Source organism: Gopherus flavomarginatus, chromosome 8 (assembly GCF_025201925.1).
Source record: "Gopherus flavomarginatus isolate rGopFla2 chromosome 8, rGopFla2.mat.asm, whole genome shotgun sequence".
Lineage (NCBI taxonomy): Eukaryota > Metazoa > Chordata > Testudines > Testudinidae > Gopherus > Gopherus flavomarginatus.
In genome coordinates, this window is record NC_066624.1 from 1,458,709 (window position 1) to 1,472,096 (window position 13,388).

Consider the following 13,388-nt stretch of genomic DNA (forward strand, 5'->3'; position numbering starts at 1 on the left):
TTCATGCTTTCAGCCATATTGGAATTCTCTCACTCACTCCCTGGCTGTCTGGTTTATCAGCTGTTCACTCTAATTCTCCATTTAGCTTGGTTTTGGACAGAGACAGGTTTTGCCTTTCGATCTGCTTGATATATTTTGATGTTGTCTCTAAGTAACCTGGACCTTTTGTCATCAAGCCATTCCCAATCTAGCATACTTGTTTTTCTTCTCCTTTTGTATCTCTCCTAAATGGCTTCAGTCCTTGTTTTCTCCAACTAAGTTATTTTTATTTGTCACATGAGAAGTTGATCAGCCTAACTTGTACAATCACTTCTTTGTTCTAAATTAACTGTAACCACTTTAGAAATAGGCTTGGGGTGAATGTCATCGTGGGTAGCTCAATGGAAATGCCATCAGTAGTCAAAGTGCCGAACAATATTAGGCTACATGATAGATTAATAACCCTTAAAACCTGATGGGGCCATTCTGATAATCTATCCTGACCTCCCACACAGCAAACTAGAGAATTTCACCTGATCATTGCTGCAGCAAACCCATAACTTTGGGCTAAGTTAGACCAGGGTATTTAGAAAGAGACGGCTTGTTTTGATTTATACATTTCAGGTCCATCACATCCCTAGGTCAGGTGCTCCAGCGGTTAATTGCCCTCCCTGTTAACAATTTGGGGAAAGGAATGGGCTAGAAACGATGATAACGCTATTATGTACGTTGGTGGTAGGCCCTCACTTTCTGTGTTCTGCTCAGATCTTGACTTATTTTTATGCCATAGTTAAAAGGCTACAAGTAGGTGCCTATTTGATTGGCCTTCGATGAACAAAACCCAAATTATGAAGATGAGGTTTTATTTGGCATTTCTGTTTGTGAGGGGGCATTTCATTTCATTTATGCAGCTTTCCACAGGGCAATTTATAAATTGTGATACAATTTAAAAGTAATTTTATCATAGGAATCTTTACAGAGATCAAAGGCAAAGGTTCAGTCATAAAATGTATTTTACAAATTCAGGGTTCACATTTTACTTTTCCAGTGCAAACTAGGACTGCAAAACTCTGGATAAAGTCTGTGTCGCAAGACTCCTCAGTCTTCTTAAAATTTTCCAGGCATTCTAGCTCACGTGCAGGAAGGTATAAATTGCCACCTAACAAACCAAACTCTCCTCCACAATGTAATAAAACACTATAATTGCTTCCTGAAAGCTCACCCAAGTGGCTTGTCCCTCCTGGCTTCCTCTCCGCATCCATCAGATAAAACATTGACACCAAGATCCCTTCTGCATGAGCTGTTCACAAAGCTCTCTGTTCTGTTTATACTCCATTACCTATTAGAAGGGTGCCTGTGTGAAGACTCTGATTGCAGCGCTATCCTCTGGCTGAATTCTGGTCCATGTTTAGGTTGGAGAAAAAGAAACTGGCTCAGAATCTGCCAATTTGGTGAGGCGCAGGCTGTGCCTTCTCAACTGCTGTAGAATGGTGCATAAGTGCTTGGAGGGGATGCAGATTGTTCAGCCATGCTGCTTGGTTCTCCCAAGTGCTAGAGTCAAGGAGAAGGTTTCAGCCACAAGGGATTGGTGCTCAGGTGTTGCCCTTTTACTGGGTGACAGGAGCATAAGAGGCAGAATGTCTCTCTTTTCCTTGAATAAAGCCTATGGTTTGGACACTGCCAGTTCAGAGGAGAACAGGATACTTCACAGCACCGCGTGTGCCTCTTTCCCAGGAGGCTGTTTCGCAGCTCTGTATGACATGGCTCTGGGCCAGCAGTGACAGGCAGAATGCCAGCTGCTGGCACAGCGTTCTAAAGAACTGCTCTTAAGCTGCACTGCCCATTCTCTGCGATGTTCCCTGACCTTATCTTGCAAGGTAGTTATGGAAAAAAGTAACGTTTGTATTCAATTGTATTAACATTCAATTAATGTTATTGACTTGAAATATGTAGTGACAGAGACCAGGAACCTCTTGCATATCTAGGTGTCAAACTCCCTTCGATTCCAATGGGAGTTAACCAACTAATAACTCTGAGGGTCTGGGCCTAATTTTTGTCTAAAGAAATGCAGAGTGCAACAGTGTGTCTGATCAAGTATCCAGTAAACACAACCCTGCATATATTAGTGTGACACATGGCTAGAAAGGGTTAAACATCCTGTAAAATAAATAACCCTCAAAAGACGTGGGGAGATACTGTTTGTGGTTTTGTGTATTTACATACGTATGAGTAAGGCCGACAATGTAATCAGCAGTCCCTGTCTATGCTGTATTCTGATAATTGAGAGGTCAAAAGAACATCCTAGCATTTAAATGAATTGTAAACACAGGATATCTCTGTATTCATCTCTCTTTGAAATGTATAGCAAATAATCTGTGAATGGTGGAGGAAAAAGCAAACGGCCTATGTTAATTCTATAGCTAAGTATCGGTGATGAACCTCCTTCAAAGTCATCGTAATGACCTTTTGTTCCCTGAGGAACTCCAACTTGTCAAAAAGACATGAAATTGTATAAAAGATCCTTGGATCCTGATTCTGTCATCTCAGATCTGCTTAGGCTTCATCGGGGGAAGTTTGAGTCACAAGACTGATGTCCCAGTTATGCTAGTATGCCCGAACTATGAACTATTTCTGAAAGAACTCTTTGCAACTACAAAGCTCACCATCTCTGCTGTGAATCAGCTCCTCGATGAATTGAACTCATGTCTCTATGTAAATTGATCTTTTAACCATATTCTCTTTTTTTGTGTTTTAAAATTTTTTTAGTTTAGTTAATAAGAATTGGCTGTAGCGCGTATTTGAGTAAGATCTGAAACATTCATTAACCTGGGAGGTAATGTGTCCAATCCTTTGGGATTGGTAGAACCTTTATATAATAATGATGAAACAAGATTTACAGAAATTTTCATCATATTTGATCTGGTACCTGGATGGAGGTCTGAGGCTGGATCACTTTAAGGGATCTGTGTTGTTTGGGCTTCTGAGTAACCAGCAAGGTAAGAAAGATGCTGTTTTATGCTGGTTTGGTGAATCTAAGTATTGGAATATCCACCACCTTTATGGGGATTGTCTGCCCCATTCTTTGCAGTTCACCTCAATTGAGTGACCACAGCCAGCTTCCCACTAGGACCCTGGTCCCAGTGGCGTAGTCATGCTTAGACACACATTACCATAGGTTAATTGAGTTTTTGGATCAGAACCACAAGCTTGTCAAAATTTAATTTTGATAATGCAGAGTTAACTGATTTTTAATCCTTAATAGTGAGCAACCCATGATCAAGATCCTGACAGAAAAAGCCTGGAAGAATCGTGCTTACAGAGAGGGTTGTATTTTAAGCAAAAGGCCCCAGAGCAGAAACTGAAAAATGTGTTAATTTCCCATAATAAGGAAGCAGACCCAGCAAAAATGCTTGCAGTGAGAAACCAGCAGCTAGAACTTGACCAAAACCAAAAAATATCTGATATGGAAGGAGAAGCTGCTGAATAAGAGTGCCTGTTTTGCACATGAACAGCGAATGACATATATTTGATTGCAGAAACTGAAAGCTAAGGCCTGAGGCTGGATCACTTTAATGGAACTGTGTTGTTTGGACTTCTGAGTAACCAGTAAGGTAATAGAGAAGCTGTTTTATGCTGGCCTGGTGAATCTAAGGCCTGGTCTACACTGGGTGGGGGGATCGATCTAAGTTACGCAACTTCAGCTACGTGAATAACGTATCTGAAGTCGATGTACTTAGATCAACTTACCATGCAGGGGCGACTCCAGGCCCCAGCATGCCAAGCGCATGCTTGGGGCGGCAAGCTGCAGGGGGCGCTCTGCCGGCACCGCGAGGGTGGCAGGCAGGCTGCCTTCGGCGGCTTGTCTGTGGAGGGTCCACTGGTCCTGCGCCTGCGGGAGGTCCTCCGAAGCTGCGGGACCAGCAGACCCTCCGCAGACAAGCCGCCAAAGGCAGCCTGCCTGCCGTGCTTGGGGCGGCAAAATACCTAGAGCCGCCCCGGTTACCGTGATGTCTTCACTTTGGTGAGTCAACTGCTGCTGCTTCCTCGTCAACTCCCATTTGCACCTCTCGAAGCGGTGGAGTACAGGAGTCGATGGGAGAGAGCTTGGGGGTCGATTAATCGTGTCTAGACTAGACGTGATAAATTGACCCTTGCTGGATCATACCTTACCCTAAATATTGGAGTATCCACCAGCTTTATGGGGATTGTCTGCTCCATTCTTTGCAGTTCACCCTCATTGAGTGACCACAGCTGGCTCCCCACTAGGTCCCCGGTCAAAACTAGCCACAGCCAAATAAAGAATAATGCACAAGGTAAGCACCAAGTATTAGGGAAGGCAAAATCAGTGGTACTTCTAATGCGCACAGACTGAGGGATTGCCCAAGTACTGGTGTGACTCATCGGTAATGTCATCTTACACAATGAGTTTGTCAGTGTAAAAGCCCAGAATGAGCCCCTGCATCTGTACACGTCAGTTCAAAGACTTGTTACCTTCATTCTCCCTGGGTGTGGAAGGTATGAGAGTCACCACACACCATCTGAGACCTACTCAGTCTAGGGCAGTGGTCCCTAAACTGAGGGGTATGCCCCCCTGGGGGGGCCGGAGGAACGTTCCAGGGAGCGTGGTGGGGCCCAGGCCAACCCCCCGGGAAGGAGCACCACCCAGCCCCACTTTGCCCCCACCTCTGCTCTGGCCCTGCCCCCAGCCGCAATTCTGGTCCAGCTCCCAGCCACCAACTTGTGGCCTCAGCTGCAGTTCTGGCCCAGCCTCTGGCTGTGGGCCCACTCCCAGCCACAGCTCCCAACTGTGGCTCCTGGTGGGGGCAGAAGGACCAGGTAAGGAGGGGGGGAGCATGACCAAATATGTTTGGGGACCACTGGTCTAGGGCATTCTTCACAGAAGGGCAGGCTGTGTCTCTCAGCAATGACCTGAAAGCATTGGTTATTTGCACCACCTTTCTCTTTAGAATTTGGAGACAAAAAGACAAATGGATGCTATTTCAGTTATAGATGGGGCTGGTAAGGTTGCCTGACACTTCCCATTAATAGACCTTGTTTTCAGTTGCTTATAACTTTGCCAAACTTTATCTGTTTGGGCAGAAACTTGTGAGAGCACAAGAAGGACCGGCTGTCGGGATGAATCAGAGTTGTGTACTGAAGGAGGCTGTTGCAAAAGTTGGAAGGTGTGTACTTTCTGTAATACTGGGGCAGGCTGGTCCAGGCCTGCCCATAACTAATGCATACCATTTCAATTAAGGGGGAAGAACCACTAAGTCCAGGCTACTATTGATTTCTGAGGACAACAAATGAAAAAACAGGAGTGGGAGAGAGGTCAGAGATAAAGAATGAGGGATCCAGAGGGGAACGCCAAGCAGAAACCCCCCAAGAGCGCCCACTATTCCTGAAAGGCATGCTGGGAGCTGCTGCCAAGAAGAACTCTGCCCCAAGGTGTGATCGGATAAGGCACAGGAAATAGGTCCCAGAGTCAGAGCTTCCTCCTCCTGGAATGATGGATGGCTGTCTTGGTCTCTCAACTTAGTGGGGCCATGGATGGGGTGTGCAAAAATCAGGTGAGGGGATAAGCGCAGCCAGAACTTCAGTAAGAGGCTCTGGAGGCGCTGGAAGATGGGCTACAACCTGATGCACTCTATGTAGATGTGCACCAGGATCTCCGTCTTGCTGCAAAAGGAAAGGTGTCAGGGGAGTTCGTGAACCCTGGCAGGTACATGCCCGTGCTCATAGGGCTGCTGAGAGTGGGTTGGGGCCCTGGTGAAAACAATTTTTCAGGCCCCCCAGCAAGGGCAAACCAGCTAAACAGGGCTGGGGAAGCTGGACCCCAGGCCCGCTTCTGGACTGTCGGGCCCTGGTAATTTGTACCAGCTTCCCCCCACCTCTCGTCAGCCCTGGTGCTCACAGCTCCATGTAGGAGGCGACAACTAATATCCCTTGTGGACTGTGGGACCAGAGTGGAGTACTGGCTGCTCCTTCAGGTTCCTTGCCCTCCTCAGGTGGCTGCAAGTCCCACCAGTTGGTTGTCAGCTGGGACATGAGGGCAAGGAAGTAAATAGAATAGAAGACGATAAGGTGATAAATAACAGTCAGCATGGATTTGTCAAGAACAACCTGACGGCTTTCGTTGACAGGGTAACAAGCCTTGTGGATATGGGGAAGCGGTAGATGTGGTATAGTTTGACTGTAGTAAGGCTTCTGATACTGTCTCACATGACCGTCTGATAAACAAACTAGGGAAATACAACCAGGAGTGAGAAGTGGGCATGGAGCACCCTTAAGGAAAGAGAGAGAAGCAGGAGGCAAGGCTGCCTTCGTCCCCTGGAGCATATGACAGGGGATGAGTGGGTTGGACCGCTTCATGCACTGGCTAAATGACACAGGGTCACCTAGTCCCACCGATTGTAGTCCAGGAGGTCTCCCAGTCTGGTGGTACCAGCCAGGACCAACCTCTGACACACCATGGGGACTCCACCACCGACACATGGAAATGGGGTATGGAAGGTATGTAGTAAGTGAGGCAGTGCATTGCCGGAAGAGAGAGAATGGTCTTATGGTTAATGCAATTGAATTGTCTTCCTCAAAAGGGGAAAAAGCCTGTTACATTTTAACCAAATTCTACAGTATTTTATCAAGTCTGTTGCATTGTTTTATTGTAGCATAGCAACTATTCATGCAACCCTTATCGGGCAGCCTTAAACTCTGAAATATAGTGGAGCTTGTTGGTATATTACAAAGAAAACACAGCTGGGCTCCACGCCAGGGCATGGAGAAGGCAATGGTCTTGTTTACTGCCTTGGCCAGGGCCTCACTTATATGCTGGGCACTACTGCAACTTTCCTTTGAGGGCTACTGTTCCTGGGTTCACATCAGAAGGCGTTATTTCTACAGTGCAGTAATGAGTTAGAGCCACGTGTTCTCTAGAGAAGAGGTACAAGATAATGATCCAAAACTCATTCGACTACACTAATTCCCAGTGTAACTCCATTGACATCAGTGGTGTTACATTGTATCTCGGTATGGCCCATCTCTCCATTAAAAACAAAGGTGCATCTCCCTTCTGTTCAGATCCCCCTGTATACCATGTGTTAGCTCTGAATGTGCCAGCTTGGTAATGCCGCAATACCACCGTTCTCATGTTTAATTTGTTGCAGAATTCCACTTGAAAATAATCCATTCAGCACCTGCAGCTCCTGGGATGAGGAGTGGCTTCTGTGTCTTGCTCAAAGATGCTCTCTACATCTTTGGTCAAGCAGAATGCTACAAGTAAGGTTAATACTCAAACTGTGATAGCAGCCAACATCTACATGTAGTAATCTTCTGTTGAATTGGTTTGAAATTAACATCTAAAGTTCCTATATACTTTCTACTTGCTGTGAGGTTACCAGCTAGATACTAACTGCACTGGAGTCTACTCAGTGCCTTTCAGAAGGAAACCACCAGTATTTTCATTTCACTGTGCAAAGACTAATGTTCAGTTACCATTGTGACACTAGTGCTGCACACACGATGACACACACTGCAGTCCCTGCAGGTTGTTTTACTAAATACTGGAAGTGGCTTGGCAGACATAGCTACCTCTAATAAAGCTATTACTCCAGGCCCTCACTGGGATCAGACATTTATTTTATGTTACCAAACAACTCATTTCTAATGACATGCAAAGCCAGGCAGCTAGAAGCCATTAAAACTTGTCTTCTAGCCACAACATGCTGTCCCCACTTCCATGTCACGTTGTGGAAAGTAGGGAAACACTGACTTTATAATGGTAGCTGCTGTATGTGTTTGGATAGCAAACTTCTTCATGCTTCTCCTGGAGAATATGTCCTCAAAGCTCAAGAGAAGTGTGTGTAAAATCCTAATTCAGGCCCAAGTACTGTTGTCTTACCAATACTGCAGAGTCTTCCTGTCTCCAGGCTCTCTGGACAGACACTTGGGTTTGTCTGCACTTGAATACTTTCTTGTGTCTTTACACATGAATTTACAGGATTATAAATCCTATTACAGACACTAAACAAACCTTGGTTGTTAGTTGTTTCACCCTAAGCTGCTAAAGGCCTGTTGTGTAACATATCAAAACTTGACTCAAAATTCAATTGCAGACAAGCCCTTCTAGAGTTGCATAGGAGTATACTATGACTCTGGTGGGTTCTTACATACCCACATCCAGTGTAAAGCTAACATTGTTAAAATTCCCCACCTTTTGGAGCCATCATCCAAGGATTATGAAGGTTTTACTATTAATAATTGAGGGAAGAAGTAGAAAAGGCCCTGTGATCCCAGCCAGTCTTTAATAGTTTTAAAGTTAGAATTCTATTCCAAATACAGTATCTAATACGTGTCACTTTTCTGGTAGGAATTATCTTGCTTAAGGTAGTACAACGTTGGAAAACCAGATGACCCCCACCTCCTGCAGCATGCTTTGCTCTTGTATAAAACCTGCTAGTAACTCTCCATGTATGAAGAGTTCTGGAGCATGCCAACTTCTGAGAGGGGGAAGGTAACTCCATATACTATCTAGCTCCCCCAAGGATCTCAACAAGCATTGCAATATTGCAAAGCTGAACATGAAATGTTACATATTTCAAGGGACCAATTCTTCCTTCATGTGCACTGTGTAACCCCTGGTCAATGGGTTGCAGAAGGTGTAAATGGCTGCTGACAGCTGGAACATCCAAAGTACCATCTTAATATTAGAAACAAGCAACTGCAGAAGCACTGTCAGCAATGATGGCTAGATTCATTCAGATCTTCACTGCCTCAGCTGCATCCTTTTGCTTTACACGAGTGAGCTCAATATAGCAATTTAAAAATCATGCCGTTAGGGATGGCAGAGCTTGTTTCCGAAGAGCCTGTGTGTCAGAAAAGCAGCAGTCACTTAAAGCAGAGAAAGCCTGTCTGCCCAAGCATTCCTCTGACCTTGAGAAAATCTGTTTGCTCAGTAGGGGAGCCCATCAAATGTGCTAAGCAGCAGAGTGAAGTCATCTTTTTTGCATGTTTCATTCTTTATTTTAACATTATCTTGTAAATTCTGATTGATCAAGCAAAAGTGACAGTCCCCTCCAATCTGTCATATTGACTTTTGTAATTCGCTGGTTAACTGTTTGCATATGTGAATTATCAGCATGGAAGGTCATGTGTGCCTTTGATTGCTTCACCTTGTTTGGCAACCAGACTTTTTTTGTTTTATGCCAAAGAACAGCTCCCAGCTGAGAGCATCTGCAGGGTGTTCACAACCAGCCGATGCCACAATCATCTAGGCTGGTATCCACCGACGCAGGAGATGATGGTGAGAATAAATAATCTCTACAGATTTTATAAAACCTTAGGCCAGTGCTTTCCAAGGTATGAAGCTGGCTTCCTTGAGGAGGCTAAACTAGTTGACACTTCACCTAGAAGTGGGAACTAGTGGCTAGAGTAGGGAACTGGCATCTGGGACTCCTGAGTTCTGTTCTTTGGTCTAGTCTGCTGTGAAACAGGACAAGTGGCTTAATCACTCCATGTCTACATCTGTGTAAATTAGAGGTTAAGATACTTGCCTTCCAGACAGGGGCTTAATGGTGAGGTTTAATGAATCAATGTTTGCAAACCGCTATGGGCTGTTTAGGTGAAATATGATATAAAATGCTAAATATGATTGTTTAGCCTTCCCACGGATTTGATCAAATCACAGGCAGATGGCCACATGAGGCGGGGAAAGAACCTTCTGTTCCCAGTATTCTCATGTCCTAAGAAGAGTTCAGTAATGAACTCTTAATACTTGGGAGATACTATCTGCTTTGCTTAGCAAGAGGTGGAAATGCCTGACATAGGAACAGGGCCTTCTCTGCACTCTGTGGGCACTAAAACCTACTCTCGAAGTACTTATTTCAATATTTTCCTTGCAGATTATTTACCTGTGTTGCAGTGGCGCCCAACAGCCTCCCTAGCCTGGGAGCACATTGTGCTGAATGCCGTACGAACACGTCACCAGAGCTTACAGCCTAACGCAGAGGAGATGGAACGAATGTATGTTGCATGGGGTAGGGGGAAGATGGAAGCCAAGGTGATGGTGAGGAGATCCTATGGTCTCTTAGGCCAACAACCTGCCTGATTTGATGGCTCTGATAGTTCTCTGTCCTTTTAACCCTCTGCCAATTTACAATTACACAAAATGACCGCTTTCCCAGAGAGACTAAACTAAACATTTGCTCATGACTCCTGTCCTGCAGCCTTCTACCAGGTGCATCCTCATGGCAGCCATGGAGCAGAGAGCCACAGCGATAGGGTGACCATATTTCCCAAAGAAAAAACAGGACACCTCCAGCCCTCGCCCGAGGCCCCTACCATCAGACTGTTGCCTGTGGCTAGAACCCTGTGGGGGGCCCCCTCTGGAGGCTGCTGGGCCCCTCGCTGGAACCCTGCTGGGGGGCCCTCAGGAGGCTGCCGAGCCCCTAACTAGAACCCTGCGGGGTGGTGGGAGGGGCTCAGGAGGCTGTCAGCCGCTTGCTGGAACCCTGCCGCTGGGGTGGGGAGGGAGGAATAAACATGGGGAAATACACTAAAACTAAAATAATTTTACTATTTCCCCATGTTTATTCCCCCCCCCCCACTGTTCCTCACAACTTTTTGTCAACTGCTGCAAATGGACCATTTTGATTACCACTACAAAAAGTTTTTTTCTCTCCTGCTGGTAACAGCTCACTTTAACTGATCACTCTCATTAGAGTATGTATGGTAACACCCATTGTTTCATGTTCTGTCTATCTATCTATCTATCTACTGTATTTTCCACTGCATGCATCCGATGAAGTGAGCTGTAGTCCATGAAAGTTTATGCTCAAATAAATTTGTTAGGTCTCTAAGGTGGCACAAGTACTCCAGTTCTTTTTGTTCTGTCTGTTACTACTTGAAACCACTTAATATACTTTTTATACTTAATAAAATCACTTTTGTTTATTAATGAACCCAGAGTAAGTGATTAGGGTTTGGATCCTATTGGGAGCTGGGTGTCTGGATGCTGGAAATTGAAAACCACTCAGCAGGTTACCTGTTAATTCTGCAGCTTTGGGGGTGTGGACCAAACTCTGGGTCTGTGCTGCAGCAGGCTAGCGTGTCTGGCTCAACAAGGCAGGGTTTTAGAGCCCCAAGCTGGCAGGGAAAACGGGCTCAGAGGTAATTCCAGCATGTCTTTTGACAGTCCCAAGGGGGTCTCTGTGACCAAACCTGTCACAGATCCCTGTAGTCCTTATCCAGAAGAGCTGCTGCTAAGATGTGGGCTTGCTAAATTTGCATTGCTATACATCTTATGGGCAGTGTTCCCTCTAATTTTTCCCACTTACGTGGGGAATGAATTTTGTTATGTGAACCAACATGAAGGTGATGAATGATACAAGACCTTCATATTGGTGCACATAACAAAATTCATGTGGTGGGCGTGGGACTGGGGCAGAGGGTTGGGCTGCAGGCATGTGAGAGCTCTGGCTGGGGGTGCGGGCTTTGGAGTGGGGCCAGGGCTGAGGGTTGGGCTGGGAGTGGTGAGGGGGGCTCCAGCTGCAGATGAGGGGCTCAGGGCTGGGGCAGAGGGTTAGGGTGGGGGGATGAGGGCTCCAGCTGGGGGTGCAGGCTCTGGAGTGGGGCTAGGGATGAGGGATTGCGGGTGCAGGAGGGTGCTCAGGGAGGGAGGGAGGACTCCTCCAGTTGGGTTTGGGCCATGCCAGCTGGGGCTAGGGGCACCCTGGCCGTGCCCGGCCACACCAGGTTGGGGGCCAGGCTAGGTTGGGGCCAGGGGCACCCCTCCCCCGACCACTCCTGGGCTGGTTCTTTGAGCGCCTGCATGGCACTAAATAGGCTGTGGCACAGCTGCACAGCTTACAGGGAACTTAGTTTATGTTGACAGGTTTCATTTATAAAGTTGTGTGTTGTTATGTCTCCAATAGTTGCTATAATCATAAAATAATGTATAAAGCAAGGGAGCCCTGTACACCAAAGGAACAGGAATAGTGCTAGAGCTGACTGATAAAAGAGTCTTCAATTTTAAATGCCTCAATAAGCACAATAAATCTTGGTAAGATAGTCTTTACTTTTCTGCATCATAATAGGAAACTGAGATTTAGTCTCTAACCCTATAAGGAAAATTCTTTCACAGCCTGCTAGGAAGAGGATGCGGGTCTTTGCGTTACAAAGCAAAAACTTCTAACACTATTTTTTAATAGTGCAGAGAAATAGTTGTCATATTAGTGCTGAAATATGTTTCCTTTGGAACATAAACCCCATTCCAGGCACAAAGATGATTAGTTCAGAAGAGATTGGTGGTTTGGTTTGGTTTTTAACAGAAGACAAAGCTTATCCCTGGAGTTATGCATCTGGATGGCAGGCTGGCAGTACAGTCAGCACCAGAGGACAGGCCGCTAGAAGAACCACTAGCAGGAATAGAACCACTCTGATGTCACTAGGAAATTGTAACATTCAGGAGAAAAGGAAATGCCTGGAGCAGGTGTGCAATACTGTGAGTCCAGCCACCTGCTCCTGTGGGAGGGAACATCCTGTTCTCAGCATCCCCAGCTCTGAATAGGCTGTTGCAGTGGGTGATTGTGTCTTCCTGGCAACTGACAGTGCTGCCGAATAAGCAGCAGAAAGTGCTTCCAGGAAAGGCCCCTGGAATAAGAGGAGTCTTTGCCACAGCACCTCTGGCCGGCTCTGGGCGCACGCTAATTAAATTAAACAGCAATGACAGCATTACATCTGGCTCTGCCATGACTGCCACTGACAGTAGCACAGTCTTGGCAGCTCCTCTGGCCTTAGGGTCTGACTAGTTTGACAGGAGCAGGACTCCTACAGGGTGTAGCTGGGAGACCTTGCCCCACGTCCTCTGCAGCTGCAAGCCCCACACCAGAGCCTGGCAGCTGCGCCACAACGCCATCCAAGACCGACTGGTGAAGGCCATCGCCCCGCACCTGGGTGAGATCACAGTTAACCGCACCGTCCCCAACACTGACAGCCTGCTGCTCCCGGACATCGTCGTCACGGATGAGGATCGGAAAAAGATCATCCTCGTCGACGTGAAGATCCCGTTCAAGAACAGTACCCCGGCCTTTCGCGAAGCCCAAGCCCATAAACTCAAAAAATACGCCCCCTTGGCTGACACCCTGCGGACAAGGGCTATGAGGTCTAACCGACGCCCTGATCATTGGGCCACTGGGTGCCTGGGACCCCTGTAATGAATGCGTACTTAAGACCTGTGGGGTGGGCTGTCCCTACACGTGGCTCATGAGACACCAAATGGTCTCGGACACTATTCGATGGTCTAGAGACATTTACACAGAGCACATCACAAGCCAGCGCCAATACCAAGAGTGAGCCGGCGTGACTTCGTGCACCCGCAAGGGGGAAGAGACCTGTTAACCCCCCCTGCTGGACTA

General features: G+C 46.5%; 1 long non-coding RNA gene across 1 annotated transcript; it reads left to right on the forward strand.

Moving 5' to 3' along the window:
• The first annotated feature begins 2,601 nt into the window (after positions 1–2,601).
• On the forward strand, positions 2,602–10,836 carry LOC127056759 (uncharacterized). Its single transcript, XR_007775903.1, has 6 exons — positions 2,602–3,590; positions 5,080–5,162; positions 5,237–5,549; positions 7,143–7,254; positions 8,345–9,277; positions 9,876–10,836. It is a non-coding gene; the product is annotated as an uncharacterized LOC127056759 (long non-coding RNA).
• Positions 10,837–13,388: the final 2,552 nt, after the last annotated feature.